The following is a 12,730-nucleotide window of genomic DNA, read 5'->3' as shown; positions in this document are numbered from 1 at the left end:
GAAGGTCTTCCACGTAGAAACTACAAAAAATTTCGTCTTCAACGTGAATTATCTCTCTTAGCTGTCACTAGCACTATGAGGGAGCAGTGAATGCTCCGGTAGTTCTGTTAAGTCAGTAGGAACGATGTCACTCTGTGATGTCGAAGAAGCGTGGGTCCTAGGTTCTAATCCCACACAAAACTGCCGTGGTTGAATGAAAAGTAATGCCTCCACCTTCGTTAATTTGGTTTGGATAGGAATATGTTAATAAATAAAACGCAAAAATAATCCTGAGAGTGCAATCTTTAATTACCATTATTCACTTTTCCACATAATCACCAGCCAATTGGATACATTTCTTCCAACGATGAACAAGTTTTCTGAAGCCGTCACTGAAGAAGTCGACACTGTCTCCGCAACCATAGCCTCACAGTTCTCTCAACGTCTTCATCAGAAGCATAATGACGTACCCACAGATCGTCTTTCATTATCAGGAACAGATGGAAGTCAGACTGAACTGTATGGAGAATGCTGCATGGTGGTGATATTCAGTCTCTGAAGTTCTGCTGTGGTGCACCATCGTGCACAGGTCTTCCGATAGCCAAGCAAAGCAATAATGTGACCCACACGTTCTTGTGAAATGCCGATTGTGCTTGCAGTTTCTCTCCGAGTGATACGGCGATCGTCCTGAGTCAATCTGTCAACATTTTGCTTGTGAAACTCGGTCATTGCTGTCACAGGACGCCCAATTCTTGATTTGTCACGCACGTCAGTAGTTTCCGCCTCAACGTCACTTTACACTGTAACAACACAACCGTTCAATGCTAAGGCTTCCCGCCAACTGGAGCTCTAGAGAAGAGGCTACGGGTCCAGCCACTACCTGCCGCATACCGAGGCTGCGAACTGCTGAAGAGTTACGAAGGTGGAGGCATTACCTTTCAGCCACCCTCGTAGGTTCTAATCCCACAAGAAATTAATGTTTTTATCTGAGGCAGCTACAGCAATACGGTGTACTCAACCTGGCAATACTCCACGCAAATATCATCCTACATAACAAGAGAAATCTACTGCCAGATTTCATTTCTTCGATAACAGTCACTCGGTACATGGAAGAGATGTTCAAGCTTCCTGCCTTCCCCCTTCCTTTAAATCCAAAATCGCCCTAAATCTATGCATCATTTTTTTTCCTGCGAATGGTCCCCGCAATCGTAGATTACGTACTTACTATTCCTCACCTCATATGCTGCGAGAATACTGCTTACTACGTTGTTGTTACTGCATGGTGTGCACTTTATTTATAGAAAACATTTCATGTTGGAGACTAGACTTATTTGCCACTTTGAATATAGAAACGTCCGCTGTAGATCATAGGCGCAAAGCGCGATCACTCGGGTTCACACCGATTACCGTCAGGTCGCCGTAGGCCAGTGGAGCAGAAATTTTTCTGAGCAGGACAGGCAGCCACGAGTCCTTCACAGAAAGGTTTGCCCAAGATTTTCCTGTTACTGGCGCATTATACAATGAAGTAAAGGATTTCTGAGCCTCCAACAAATTGATACTGTTAGTAGGCTGACGAGCTATATTTTACTGAATTATGGAAGAATCGGGTTCAGTAACGCAGTATTTGTTTTGCACTGCACGTTTAGCATGGAGAGTAGCCAAAGTGGAGACAAAAAAAAAACAATGGGTTTAAATGGTTCTGAGCTCTATGGGACTTAACATCTGAGGCCATCAGTCCTCTAGAACTTAGAATTACTTAAACCTAACTAACCTAAGGACATCATACACATCTATGCCCGAGATAGGATTCGAACCTGCGACCGTATCAGTCGCGAAGTTCCGGACTGAAGCGACAAGAAACGCTCGGTCAACGCGGCCGGCAGGATGCAACATTTCTTGTAGAAACTTTCACATCCTACAGTGATGCGTGCTTATCGAGATGGCCGTTATGTGATCTTAGTTCAGTGATTACAAAATCATTAATAGAGCCTATTTATTCCTGATTACGCCAAATGAAGGTCACATGATGCCATCGTGGTTCGAAGTCCACATTAAACGTGATGTCCGTTTGGCCATGACAGAGGCGTAGGTTGCTGCGTGTACAAACCCTGTCACCAGAATCGTTTCTTAGGCCAGTATTTTTATATTCGTTAACGAATCAACGAATCAAGCGCCAATTAAGGTCACAGGGAACTTATTATATCTCTGAATTCAGCTTCAGATGTTGAATATATTCTTTCTGTGTCCACGGGATTTGATCCCTTCTTGACGACATAGTGTCATCAATTTGTTGTTTTCTCAAGGTCCCAAACTCCTCAAATTCTCTATGTAAGGCGATTGTCAGGGTTCTAATCCTGGTTCGGCACAAAAATTTTCATAATATTCTTTCAGGGTTTAGCATAAGCACACCTAACTACTAATGGACATTCACTTTGATTTTTAACGTCTCTTCATTCATTGCCAGTAACGATATGTAACGGTTTCGACTCACAGAGAGAGAGAGAGAGAGAGAGAGTGAGAGAGAGAGAGAGAGAGAGAGAGAGAGAAAGAGAGCGAGACAGAAGTTCAAACATATAACTCCTACTACTAATAACAAACAATTCGTTAGTTAACGTGTCTTCTTGTGTAATCGACAACGACATGTGCGGGGTCCGATTCCGTGATCAGAGTACTCTTCGTCACGTCATTTCTTGTTCTAAGACGCTCATATCTCGCTTCTGGCGAAAGAAACCTGTAATGTCCAATCGTGGCTAGATAACATCGGCGACAGGTGCCACGTTCGAACCCCGGGAAGATATAAATTAATGATTTTTCTTGTCACTTAGTTTCAAACATCTCTGCTGCGAAAATTCAAAGTAAGGCCTTTGTCTGTGCTTACGTAACAGTCTGACTAGGTGCTCCGTTCGAATCGCCATCCAACACATATATTGCGTCATTGCAAGTTTCTTACTCAGGAACGAAACCACATTTAACATCTTTCGTAGTTAATTAATAATGACTTTAGTTTCTGGATAGCTGCACTGGTCCAATACAAAAATTTTCATCATGTAATTTAAAGTTCGGATTTGTTAACTAATACTAACTAAAATGCGTTACATCTCGTCTCTTTATTGATAGTTAGCAATGACGATTAGTACTGTGGCCGAGTCCTAAGACATATCAGTAACTTTCAGTTCTAATATCACTTTGTTTAGATAACAAGTGCGATGGATGGTTTTCGAACTGAACAGATGTCAACGTGAGATCATGGATATAGTGAAGCTGTTAATTGTTAACGGTAAGGTTTCGATGGAGCGCTTGACGCTGTTAATCGTGCTTAGTTCATTAATCACCTAATGCAAAAGCATTCACCATGTGCACGACGATTATTAATGGTTGGAAAATCTTTTAGATAGCAAGAACACCAGACTGACTGATGTGTTAGATTACAGACATTCTTTGTGCCAGGTTCAAATATTACTTACTTTAATAAATTTAAGTTTATGAGAGTTAATGGCAGAGGTACTAGTTTATATCTGGAGCCAAGGGCATACAGAACAGCGATTTCTAGTTCTCACTTATGGTAATCATTTTGTACAGTCATGCGACTGTACTGAAACGAGATTACATGATCTGCAAGACAGTTACGATATATGGGTTGCATAAAAATCAGGCGAAACCTAATTAGGTTCTTCTGATACTTTTGACCACGGTAGTACATCACTTCCGAATGGGAAGAAGTTGTGATCAGTTCATACACTTTTTGTGATGAACGCATCCACACATTCTGATAAATGTCGGACTGTTATTCCGTGGTGTCTCTTCCCATTGCCACTAGATTACGGATGCCTAGAATCTTGTCCATTTCTTTGGTACACGAGCAGTTCCAGGCTCTACAGTCTGGAACGGCGCGACCGATACGGTCGCAGGTTCGAATCTTGCCTCGGGCATGGATGTGTGTGACGTCCGTAGGTTAGTTTGGTTTAAGCAGTTCTAAGTTCTAGGGTATTGATAACCTCATAGTGCTCAGAGCCATTCGATAGAAGGCTAACAAAAAGAAGTGACACTGTGCTTGTTAGTATTCCAGCTTGTGGTTTGGCATAAAACCGCCTAGTACTAAAGTTTTTCTCAAGTGTACTAAAGCACTCCTCAACGTTTGTCACCCGTCATCTGAGCATGTTGTATGAGCACAAGCGGTAATGGAAATTAAAGTATTTTTTGAGAGGAGCTGCTCTGGTGTTTACAGGATTAGCAGGCATATAACATAGATTTTCATCAATTATACGTAGTCTTCTGTCATAGAAATGGCGTGCTGTGCTGTTTAAGATGCTAATATAATGCGATGTCTTTATCCATTTTGTTCCCCTCTACGGACACGTTCGACTTCGTTAATAACCTGCTGTAGAAAGTTACAGTAATAAGACTGGAATACTCCGCGTTAGGTGAAGGGCAGTCGATATGCGACAGTTCAATACACGATTTCCTTCGGTACTTCGTTGAATCAAAACCAATTACAGCAGGAAAATCGGAACGAAGTTGCACCACAATACTTTCCCTAGTTAAGTGAACAGACTCGACATTTGCGAGGTTTCATACTATAAGTAAAACGAGGGAGCCGTGACTGGTGCCCCACCATTCACTTTCCTCGTTCCCCTTTTTAATTCTCAACAAGAAGAACTTTGCAAGAACTTATCAGGTTACCTCTTACCTTTCCCTGTGTGCAGTAGCTTTCTTTTACGCTCAAGAAAACTGTGCGGACATAAAATAACATTGAAATACTTAATCAACATCAACTTACGTATTTAACATATGAACAACTAAAGTGTCTTATGTCTATATGGCTCGTTGCTTTATAGCCACTCATCGTTATGATTTTGTAATGCAGGTGGAATAATTAGTTCTTTTAATTAGGTTCACACTGTTGTTTATTTTATTTAACGCAACTGCATTTTATTATGGACACCGTATAATTGTATATTTTGGCGATGTTCCCTATGTTCGTTGGTGAGTTCCATACTTTAAACTTTAGTTTTTTGCATGAAGTGCATTTCATTGTGGGTCCTGAATAGCTGCTTCTCTTAGTTATGTCCCTTACGGTGTCTGAAATTTTCAAATACTTATAGCTGCGGAAGGTAAGTAATTTTATGGAAAAAAGTGTGTAGCGATGTCTGTATCGTCCACTAACTTAATAAACATCTCACTAAATCAAAAGCTTCACAAAAGCAGCAACCGTTTTGAGTACGAGAAGAGGAAGATGCCTGTGAAACTGAACGTGAAATTCAAATGCTATGACTGCCCGACGCGAATCAACTACAGGTTTGCAATGTGAGTTACAAAAACGTATTATTTTGTTGTCTAGGAGTAGCGTCTTTGGCGAATGATCAAAACGCTCTTAGTCCTAGGTTCATTCCCAGAGACTGTTTGAATTTGAAGTACAAATCGTCTTTGGCTACGGAAAATTGTCGCTGTGGGAGCCATTCCCTTCCTGCCAACGATATTCTCAAAGAGGGCGTAGGAGGGGACAGAGATTCCGGGTAAACTCTTGTCTTATAGTTACCCCCAAAAGGCGGAAGAATCAGCGATAGTCAGTGGCATAAGGATGCTACAGATAGTGGAAACCACTGCATGGAACACACAATATGTATCTATAGTATATGTGGCATATATTTGAAAAGTGCCGTGATTATCTCTACATTGGCAAAAGATTCCGGATTAATTCCCCATTCGGACCACAGTGAGGGACTGGCAACGGAGAGGTCACCTTGTTCAGAAATCAGAAGAGGAGACGGTATGCTTGGTAAATGTCTGGAGAGACGGAAAAATTACACTGGGATTATGTAAACGAGTAAAGCAATGCACACAGTCACTAACTTCTGTATTAGTTATTAACCAGGTGCTTCCAAGACTTTGCTACAAAATCAGACTACACTTTGAGTTCGTAGGTCAGCTGAATTTCACTCGGGAAATCTGAATATTTCTAGAAATGAATTGATCTTTTCAATTACAGCAACTTTGGTGGAGCAGCGAGTATGCTTTTTTTCGAGTCATCATTCTTCTATAGTTGGATGCGGCCCGCCTCAGATTTCGGTCTTGGGTCAACTTCTTCAACTATTTGTTACATATATTCCAATCTCTATTTTCCCCTACATTTTTCACGCTACGCAGGTCCTTCTAACACCATGGAAGGTATTCACTGACGTACTGTAATCCTGTTCCTTCGTCTTTCAACGTTTTCCATTATTTTCTGAATGCTTCAATTCTACGAACGACCTCCTGATTACTTATCAATTCTCCTTCCTTCAAACATCCTTCTGTAACATCACATCTCGAACACTTCGAATCTCTTCTTTTCTGCTTTTCCAAAATAATTGTTGCAAAACCACACAGTTCTGTTCTCCAATTTCGGTGTTATGTTTATCACTAATCCCATATCTGATAGTTCTCATTATTTTCGTTTTTTTCGGTTTACTCTCAACATATAGCCCATGCTAAGTAAACTCTTCTTTCCACTCAACAGGTACTATATTCTTCTCCACTTTTATTCAGAATAGCAGGGTCATCAGCAAATCATTGATATTCTCTCATCCTAAATTTTGATCCCACTACTGTGGTTCTTTCATTTACGTCATTGTTCCTGCGATTTACTGAACAAAATGGGCGAAAGATGCATCTCTCCCTTTTGAATCTGAGAATTTCGTTCTTGGTCTTCCATTCTTATTGTTACCTCTTAGTCCCTGTATATATTTTTAGCTATGTTATCCGTCTTAGGCTATAGCTTAATTATATTTTTCCCTGAATTTCGAACGTCTTGCACCATTTTACACTGTGGAACGCTTTTTCAACTTCAACGAATACTGTGAGCGTGTTTCGAGCTTTCTTCAAGTGTTGCTTCCATTATCAGTCGCAACATAAGAACTGTGTAAATGGTGGCCTTAGCTTTCAGGAAACCAAACTGTCATGTAACACAGCCTCAGTTTTCGTTTTCATTCTTTCGTATATTATTTTGTCACTAATTTTGAGGCATGAGTTGTTTAGCTACTTCTGCGATAGTTCTTGCTCTGTATCCCCTTTCTACACAGAAGAGCCAAAGAAACCAGTGTAGGCATGCGTTTCAAATACAACGATATGTAAACAGGCAGAATACGGAGCTGCGGTCGGCAACGCCTATGTAAGACAAGTGTCTGTCGCAGTTGTCAGATTGGTTACTGCTGTTACAATGGCAGTTTATCAAGATTTAAGTGAGTTTAAACGTTGTGATACAGTCGGTGCACGAGCGATGGGACACATCTCCGAAGTAGCGATGAAGTGGGGATTTTCCCGTACGACCAATCCATGACTGTACTGTGAACATCATGAATTCCCCTAACCTTCAAATCTCCAACATCGCTGATGCCGGAAAAAGATGCAGTAAGAACGGGACCAACGACGACTGAAGAGAATCTTTCAACGTGACAGAAGTGCAACCCTTCCGAAACCCTGCACATTTCAATGCTGGGCCATCAACAAGTGTCGGCGTGCGAACCATTCAACGCTCATCATCGATATGGGCTTCCGGAGCCGAAGCCCCATTTGTGCACCCTTGATGACTGTCGATACGAAGTCTTACATCTCAAAGGCCCATCAAAGCGACACTGAGCTGTTGATGAGTGGAAACATGCTGCCTCGTCGGACGAGTCTCGTTTCAAATTGTATTAAGCGGACGTGTTCGGGTATGGAGACAACCTCATGAATTCAAGGACCCTGCCGGTCAGCAGGGGACTATTCAAGTTTGTGGAGGCTCTGTAATGGTGTGGGGCGTGTGCAGTTGGAGTGGTATGGGACCCCTGATACGTCTGAATATGCCTCTGACAGGTGATACGTACGGAAGCATCCTGTCTGATCACATGCATCCATTCATGCCCATTGTGCATTCCGACAGATTTGAGCATTTACAGCAAGACAATACGAAACCCCACATGTCCAAAATTGCTGCAGAGTGGCTCCAGGAACACTCCAGACATGAGCATTATTGAGCACACCTGGTATGCCTTGCAACGTGCTGTTCAAAAGAGGTCTACACCCCTTCGTACTCTTACGGATTTATGGGCAGGTCTGCAGCATTCATGGTGTCAGTTAACTCCAGCACTGCTTCAGATATTAGTTGAGTCCATGTCTCGTCGTGTTGCGGCACCTCGGCGTGCTCGCGAAGGCCCTACACGATATTACGCAGGTTTCTTTGACTCTTCAGTGTATATTCTCCGAGTGTCTGATGGTATGTCCAGAATCTCACAGATACTGCACATCAGTTTAGAAATATCAAACGAATGAAATTTATCACTTGTACCTTATTTGGTCAAAAGTCTTCCAGAGCCCTGTTAAACACTGTGTCTAATATTGGACCACCTAAGTCTTCCGTATCGACTCCCCATTTCCTCTTCTTTCACCTCATCTCCCATGTCATCAGACTCCACCTCCGCCTCCCTCCCCCCACTTAAGAGTCTTCAGTGTTCTCTTTCTCTGTGTCCTCCCTCTGCGTTCAGTGGTAGGATTCCCACTGCACTCTTGATGTTGACGCCCTTGCTTTTAATTTAACCTGAAGCTACTTCGATATTTCTCTACAGTGAGTCAGTCATCCGGTTACCTTCAGTTTTCGATTACTTCGCAGTTTTGCCACAACCATTCCACCTTGACTTCCCTGCAGTTTCTATTTATTTAATTTTTACCTGATTTATATAGCTGTATTCTTGTCTTTCCATAAATGTTTTTATACTTCTTTCACGGAGGAAATGAAGTATTCGTCCATTGGGCTTATGTCAGTTCAACTTCTGTGACTGCCTTTGTTAGATATGTCCATTCCACTTCAGCTCAAGTGTCTACTGCGGTATCCATTACCCCATTGTCTACAGAGTTGGAGAACTTCAAACGCATCTCATCAATCCTCAGTACTTCAAAACCCCCATCTTCCCACAGTGGTTCTTCCCGTCAACTCTCTTAAACTTCGTTCTACTCTTCATCATTACTAAATTGTGATCCAAACGTATAGCTGCTCTTGGGTAAACCTTACAGTCCATATATGATTTCGGAAGCCCTGTCTGACCCATATATGTATAGCAGCTGGAATATTGCCGTTCCAAGTACGTCCCCTCAGTTTGTTCGCTGTCACCAGCTGACCATTTATTGCAGAACTCAGTTCGTCTTCTTATGTGTAACTACCCGTTGGCAACCCCTACCGGAGATCCGGATTGCCACTAACCGATGGATGAAAGATATCTTCTTTATATATCCGTCCTTGTAACAGGATGAATTTTCTGTGCTAGTTCCCGAGTCGGTATGTTAAACTACTGGTAGATAATCTAGCATTTGTAATACTGACAGGCTGATTGACTGTCGACTGACAAGAGTATTCTGATCAAGAGCTGTTGAATTCCAGTGGCCGACTGAGAGGGGCCTAGGTCGTCTGGAAAAAAAAAGAAAATGAAAAAACAATGTATTAAGTACAAGGAGACGTGTCAAGCCCAGACACAAGCGAGTGATAAAACGGCCTGCATCCATCACGATGGTACTTAAGCCTCCCGGTCTTGGCATCATTCCGTTAGAACTTGGCACCATTTAACCAAGCGACGCTATCTGCTCAAAACAAGCGGCATTTGCCAGCGAAGCTTTTCGTCCAAGTTGAAACATGCAGTTAACGTGCGGTTACACCTCTACATAAAAATTTTTTGAGACAATATTTTATTGACTCTAGTAGTTGTTGTTATTAGTCATTATTTTTAACCCTCGGATTCATGCCTGAACAACCTTTGTATTTTTTATTAGAAATTAAATTTGCGGCGTTAGATGTTTCCTTCTGAGAGGTTAAAAATACCTCTACAACACGGCAATCGCTTGTTGCTTCATTTTGCGGCGTTCCAAGTTTGTATTCCATACATTTCTGTGGTCGAGGCGTATAGTTTTAACTCAGTCCCGGACCAGTATTGGATTATAGAAGAAATTCTTCTTCCTAATTTTCGTTTATAGTTGATCTATTTCAGAGGTAAGAATGCTAATAATCTAGTTAACAGTTCTTAAAAGCCTGTGTTTCTTTTTCCGATAAGCCAACGGCTATGCCGAGGTGATGACACCAGTTCCCGTCAGATTACTGTTACGCGATGCCGGGGTCTGCTAACAATTAAATGGTTGACCACCCGGACCTGACGAGCGCTGCTGGCAAGTGAAGTGCATTCTGCCCTTGTGAGTCCAATTGAGGATTGAAAGATAGCCGATCTGGTCACGAAAAGTGGCAACAGGCGGGAGCGCAATATACTGACCACAATTTACTCCACAACCGCATGCAGGGACACCTATGGGCTGAGGGTGACACGGCTGCTATGGCCCAGCGGTTCTATGCGCTTCAGCCCGGAACCGCGCTGCTGCTACGGTCGCAGGTTCGAATCCTGCCTCGGGCATGGATGTGTGTGATGTCCTTACGTTTAGTCTAGTGGACTGATGACCTCAGATGTTAAGTTCCATAGTGCTCAGAGCCATTTGAACCATTTTTGAGAATGACACGGTGGTCAGTCGGTACCATTGGGTCCTCATAGATATGATGCACTCATAGCATTGCACCGTCCTAAACACGCTACTGTGTATTTTGATACAACATTTTTATTGCATCCAATTTGATTTTCATAGATCATTGATTAATTACAATACCCGTGGTTCATGGGAATCATCTCTGATTAGTAATCAAAAGCGTTCTCGGTCCTAGGCTCGACACGAACCACTGCTTAAATTTTGGTTAATAATCAACATTACCGAAGACTTCCAGCTTAAGAAGCTACCCTCATTCTGCTAACAGCCTGGTCAAAAGGGCGGAACAGCGCACAGAGATTCAGGGCAGTCTACGATTATTTTTTTTTTTTTTTTTTGGGGGGGGGGGGGGGGGGGGTTGAGCATCAGGCTCATGTACTAACCTCTTCATCTCAGAGTAGCACTTGAAACCTACGTCCTCTATTACTTCCTTAATGTTTCCCAATTTCTGTCTCCCTCTATAGTTTTTGCCTTCTACAGCTCCCTTTAGTACCATGGAAGTTATTCTCTCACGTCAACAGTTTTCCTGTCATCCTTTCCGTTCTCCTTATCAGTGTTTTCCACTTACACCTATCCTTTCCGATTGTGCACGGAACCTGCTCATTCATCACCTTATCAGTCCACCCAATTTTCGACATTCGCATGTAGCACCACATCTTAAACGCTTCGATCCTCTTCTGTTCAAAATTCATGAAAAAGCAAAATAGTCAAAATGAACTAACTGTGTGTAACTAAAACTCAGCACCGAACTAAATTATGAACATTACGTTATATGAAGTATAATGCTAGACTTCAAATAGCCCCCAAAAATAAATTACTGCTCTGTTCGCAAGAAAGTAACACTTTGAAATTACCAATAAGCGCGACACTCGACAATCCCCGACTACAGACTATTTGCTCAAGAATTCAAGGTGAGCTCTGCCCTGAAATAAAAGTGACTTATCTCTTACCCAGCTGGTTGTTTTTGGATCAGTAGTAGTTATGTTAATGGAAGCAAATACAAATCAGCAGATGCAGCAAATATATTAGTGGTGTTCTCGAAAGCAAATGCAAACCAGCAGATGCAATAGTTAAAGATAAAGAGTATACTCTAAATTCGTTTGTCAGAAGCAGTCTGTTGCTGCGTGTGGCGTAAGGTGCAATGCACACACCACAAGATCTTCAGAACCTTAATATGAATCATGGGTGTGGGTTATACTTTAAAGAAAATCGTTCTTGGAAAAATCGACTCTGATTATTGACAGAAAGACAACACAATATAAGAAGACTCTAACAATTACAACATTTTCTCATTACAAAGAAACTATAACATGTCTTTCAAACTCCTCCAAACTCTTCTCCACAAACATAAATAACAAGAAAGAATTAAAAATAAGCTTTCATCTCTCCAATAAAGATTCCAGATAGTTTCTTCCAGATTCACAGTAACAGATCTCTGTCCCTGAAGAAACTCAAGTGTTCGCTACTATGTTTCACAAAAGAATGCCCCTGCGCTGCTCAAAAGACTGACTATCAAATTAATCACAGTAAAAACTAAACATCGAGTCAAGGACCTTATTCACTTCCTATACAGTACGCTCATTTATTTTAGTCCCATTACAGTAAAAGTGAATTATTTACAATAACAGGAAACATATGAGAACGTTACATTACTAATAAGGTGATGCTGTTGTTCAACCGCCATTGCTGTAGCCTTCAATGTGTGCTGAATGGTCAATAAAAAGGACCTGCTTTTTTTTCCAAAATTTAGTTTTTGAAGTCCGATCCATTTAAGTAAACATTACTGTTCAACGAGAATAGTAGCGCTGAAAAATTTATATGTCTCTCTATGGTCATGCATTACTTTATTAGTAACTCCTAAACAATCAGTGATTGCACCGATTTTAAAATCCAGTCCTATCATTAAGATAATTTCGTCTTATTTTCTTCCTAATCATATAAAACAAATAACATGTAATCATTTATGAAAGAGGAGAGGAATTACAATTGTGAGAGCGCGACATGAGCTGAAAATGTCTTACACGATTTCTTTTATGATTCATATCCCACATATCAAGGTGGTAGTGAAAATTATTATGATAGAGATGAGAGGAAATTGCTCCATGGAACTGAACATAGAAGAAAAATTAACTTGAACAATGACTGAGTTTACAACAACCACTATTTAACGTAAGAACAACAGAATTAGTTTCCTTATCCTAATGTGTGAACGGATTTTGATACT

The sequence above is a fragment of the Schistocerca gregaria genome, chromosome 8 (genome assembly GCF_023897955.1).
Source record: "Schistocerca gregaria isolate iqSchGreg1 chromosome 8, iqSchGreg1.2, whole genome shotgun sequence".
NCBI lineage: Eukaryota > Metazoa > Arthropoda > Insecta > Orthoptera > Acrididae > Schistocerca > Schistocerca gregaria.
The sequence above is the reverse complement of the archived record's forward strand: the minus strand, read 5'-3'. Positions refer to the sequence as shown.